Raw genomic sequence first — 4,155 nt, 5'->3', positions numbered from 1 at the left:
CTGCCCACGTCTGAAGTCATCTCTTCAGAAGCCTAGCTGGACACACGCCTTCCTCCTCTTACTCTTTGATCATTCAGCACCCTCTCACCTATTACCCTGCTTTAACCTTCAGGGAGGGAAAGCTTGATTGTCTTTCAGTGGTCTCTCTCATACTCCCCATAGGCAACTCTTCACTTGTGGCGATGGACCTCACTGAAAGTTGCTTAAACCAACCATACAGCTGAGAAGTGCGTTTTATTGTTGATTAGCTTCTATTGTGTTTTACTTTTTCTTTTTTTTTTTTCTTTCCCTCAATTAAAATAAACTCCTCTGTGCCTCTATACATCCAGTTCTCTAAGGAAAGCAGGTAGGAATTCCTGCAAAGAAGCTGTGACAATCAGATGCAAACTTCAGTGAGGAAGTCTGATGTAAACGAAAGTGATGTAATTCCCTGGGGGCCAATGAGATAAACATTCTTCATAGCAACTGCTGTATTTACATTGGCAGATTTTATGTCTCCCCTTCTGCCTCTCTTTTTTGTCTTCTTCCTCAGCCTATTCTGTCTTCAAAAACCTCTCCAAGGGGAAGATTCATTGGATCATAGAATAACTCAGGTTGGAAGAGAGCCCCGAACATCATCTTGTCTCACTCTCCTGCTCCAAGCAGGATAAACTAAACGAGGTTGCTCAAGGCCTCCACCCAGCTTTGCATCATCCACAAAGGAGCTGAAAGTGCGCTCCGTCACATCATACAGGGGGATAATAAAGACGTTCAACAGTGTTGGCCCAAGTGCTTGTCAGTGAGGGATCCCGCCAGCTACTGGCTGCATGAGCACTTTGCACCACTGGTGACTTTTGGGTTTGATTGTCCAATATACTTCCCACCTAGTGTCCACTTCCTCAACCCAGATAGCACCGATCTGGGTATAAGGACACCACAGGACACCATGTCAAAGGCCTTGCAAAATTCCATGTCCACAACATACCCTTCTTTCCCCTGCCCATTTTGGTTCACCAATCCCTTTCTTGTCCTTCAAGTGTTTGGAAATAGCTGCTGGACATGCCCCATCCCCTTCCCAGGGATGGAGCTAGGCTGATCATTTTCCCTCCACCTCTGCACACAGGCACTGCCTTGCAGCTCCAGAGGAAGTCTCAGAGGAAGGATCTCAGACAAAAAAAAATTGCTGTAAGGTCTTTTATTTTGCTTAAACACAGAGAGATCATAGCTCCTCATTTACACAGTCTGTGGGTAACACAGAAGCTGCATAGTTACATCATTAGAAATGGCACAAAGAATGACATTTCATTGTGGGCAATATTATCAAAATTAAAACAAAGCAAAAATGTCCAAACCTACAACCAAAACCAGCAAAAACTATTGAAGATGGGTTGGGTGTGTAGTGAGTTGCATTATGAGTGATTTGTAGAAGACAAACAGTTTAATGCTTTTGAAAATCATCCAGATATCAATTTCCACACTGCACCCTTGAGCTCCATGTTCCTTATGCTATAGATGAGGGGGTTCACTGCTGGAGGCACCACCAAGTACAGCACTGCAACCACCAGGTCCAGGGATGGGGAGGAGATGGAGGGGGGCTTCAGGTAGGCAAAAAATGATGTGATGATAAACAACGAGACCACGGCCAGGTGAGGGAGGCATGTGGAAAAGGCTTTGTGCCGACCCTGCACAGAGGGGATCCTCAGCACGGCCCTGAATATCTGCACGTAGGACAGCACGATGAAAACAAAGCACCCAAAAGTAAAAAAGGCACTAACCCCAAGAAGCCCAGCCTCCCTGAGGTAGTCTGACTCTGAGCAGGAGAGCTTGAGGATCTGTGGGATTTCATAGAAGAACTGGTCCAGGGCATTGCCTTGGCAGAGGGGTAGTGAAAACGTATTGGCCGTGTGCAGCACAGAAATGAGAAACCCACTGGCCCAGGCAGCTACTGCCATGTGGACACAAGCTCTGCTGCCCAGGAGGGTCCCATAGTGCAGGGGTTTGCAGATGGCAATATAGCGGTCGTAGGCCATTATGGTGAGAAGATAAAACTCTGCTGCAGCACAGAAAAAGAAAAAAAAAAAAACTGTGTAGCACATCCTGCATAGGAGATGGCCCTGGTGTCCCACAGGGAATTGGCCATGGCTTTGGGGACAGTTGTGGAGATGGAGTCCAGGTCAAGGAGGGAGAGGCTGAGAAGGAAGAAGTACATGGGGGTGTGGAGGTGGTGGTTGCAGGCTACAGTGGTGATGATGAGGCCATTGCCCAGGAGGGCAGCCAGGTAGATGCCCAGGAAGAGCCAAAAGTGCAAGAGCTGCAGCTCCCGTGTGTCTGCAAATGCTAGGAGGAGGAACTGGGTGATGGAGCTGCCGTTGGACATTTGTCCACTCTGGGCATGGGGGGCTGTTGAAAGAAGAGAAGACATTGACAATTTAGGGCAGACATCTTTGAGCCAGTCCTATGCTGTTTCCTAAAAAAATCCCCTCAATATTACTTCTCTTTCTTTGGGGGAACTTTGTTCAACTCTTTTTTGTAAGCTCAGGTTTGTTCTGCTGAGTGAGGGTACTTTCTTTGAATGGGCAGAAATCCTCATCTTTCACATTGCTCTCAGCCTGAACCCTGGGGAGCCCTGAGGGACAAACAGGCTCCCTGTGCCCTAGCGCAGAGTCAGGAGAGCTGGTCTGCCCACGAGTGACCCGCTGGTCACCATGCAGGTTCCCTGTGCTTACACCACTCTCCATTGGAGGGTGATCTCACTGACAATATACTTGAAGAAGAAATAGACTGTTCTGAGCTCAGAAGACTCCCGTTTCAAAGTCTGTTTCTCCAAACTCTTCTCCCTTTCCTGTGCAGCTGAGTAGAGTGTGATACAGAGGGGTGGCCTGGCTGTCTGCTGCCTGGAGTTGTCCCTGCCAGGAGCTGTCTCTGTGTCTCCAGGTCTCCTCCCTGTCAGTGCTCACAGAGCTCATCCCACTCTCTGTGTTCTCAGCTCTGCCCTGCAGACCACTCCTGGCAGCCGGGCACTGCTGGGGGACATCTCCCAGTTAGCAGGCCCTAAGGAGTAGGTCAGACAAGCACTGCTGCTGCAAGCAAAGGTGATGCTGGTGCTGTCTGTAGGTAGAGGAGTGGATGAAGGCACTTACGAGACTTCTGGCAGATCTGCTGATCCCTCACTGTAGGGGTTCAGAAGTCTCAGTGACTTACTCAAACTTGAGAGCCCCTTTCCTCTTTCCCTTAGAAGAGAGCTGAGATCACAGACCCTGGAAAGTTCTTCGTCTTTAAGGTAGTCCTGGCTTTGCCATTCCTCTTGAAATGCTGCCTCTGCCAATGTCTTGGGAGCGATCTGTGCGCAGCCTTGACTTATGCAGCACTCTCTCAACAGCAGAAGGACCCTGCTCTGCGAGGGGTCGCTCCTTCCACCCACAGATTCTCCCGACCGCGCAATGGGAAGTTCCCTGGGCAGGCTGAGTTCTGACCCTGGCAAAGAGCAGAGTCCCTGTCCCAGCACACAGCCCACTGGGATGCAGGGACCCTGCCCTGATGGACAGCCCTGGAAGAAGACAGCCAACATGCCCTGTCCCTCTGATGGTGCACCAGAGAATCCCTGCTCTGCAGCACATCGTCCTCCTTTATACCGGACAGGGATCTCACAGGCTGTGAGCTATTCCAGCTTTACAAGATCCCTCCAGGAAGCTCCTCTGCATTGCCCTGCAGCCAGTGACTTACCCTGTCATCAGCTGAAAAGATTTCTCCTCCTTTGAGCTCTCAGAATCCTCCCACTCCTGATTGCCTCTAATCTCTCTGTGCCTGGCTCCTCTCCCCTCAGTGCCTGCAGGCAGTGTCCTCAGCCCTGCTGCGCTCTGCAGAGGAGCTGCTCCTGGGCAGAGCTGTCTCTCTGCAGCGCTGCCCACTTGCCATCAGCTCCCTCCATCCCAGGAGCCCAGCCCACTTCAGCAGCAGGGGAACAGCCCAAGGTTTTTAAATGTCTCTTCTTGTGGGTTTGGTGCTGAGTCCATGAACTGAGACAGCAATAGAAGTTGAAGAAACCTCTCAAGAAGTCCAAGTCAGACGCAAACTCCAAAGTTTCCAGGAGTGATAATGGGTCCCACTGAGGGACATCACTGACAAAGCCTCTCTAGGGGCTGGTTAGAGCAGAAAACTGGAGGCAGTGATGACAGG

The 4,155-nt window shown here is 50.2% G+C and overlaps 1 pseudogene; it reads right to left on the bottom strand.

The window, feature by feature from the left end:
* Positions 1 to 1,433: 1,433 nt before the first annotated feature.
* LOC137677041 (olfactory receptor 14A16-like) lies at positions 1,434 to 2,356 on the bottom strand (annotated as a pseudogene).
* Between the last annotated feature and the right edge of the window lie 1,799 nt (positions 2,357 to 4,155).

This window comes from Nyctibius grandis (genome assembly GCF_013368605.1).
Source record: "Nyctibius grandis isolate bNycGra1 chromosome 34 unlocalized genomic scaffold, bNycGra1.pri SUPER_34_unloc_2, whole genome shotgun sequence".
NCBI lineage: Eukaryota > Metazoa > Chordata > Aves > Nyctibiiformes > Nyctibiidae > Nyctibius > Nyctibius grandis.
Note: the sequence above shows the minus strand (reverse complement) of the source record. Positions and strands in the feature narration are given on the sequence as shown.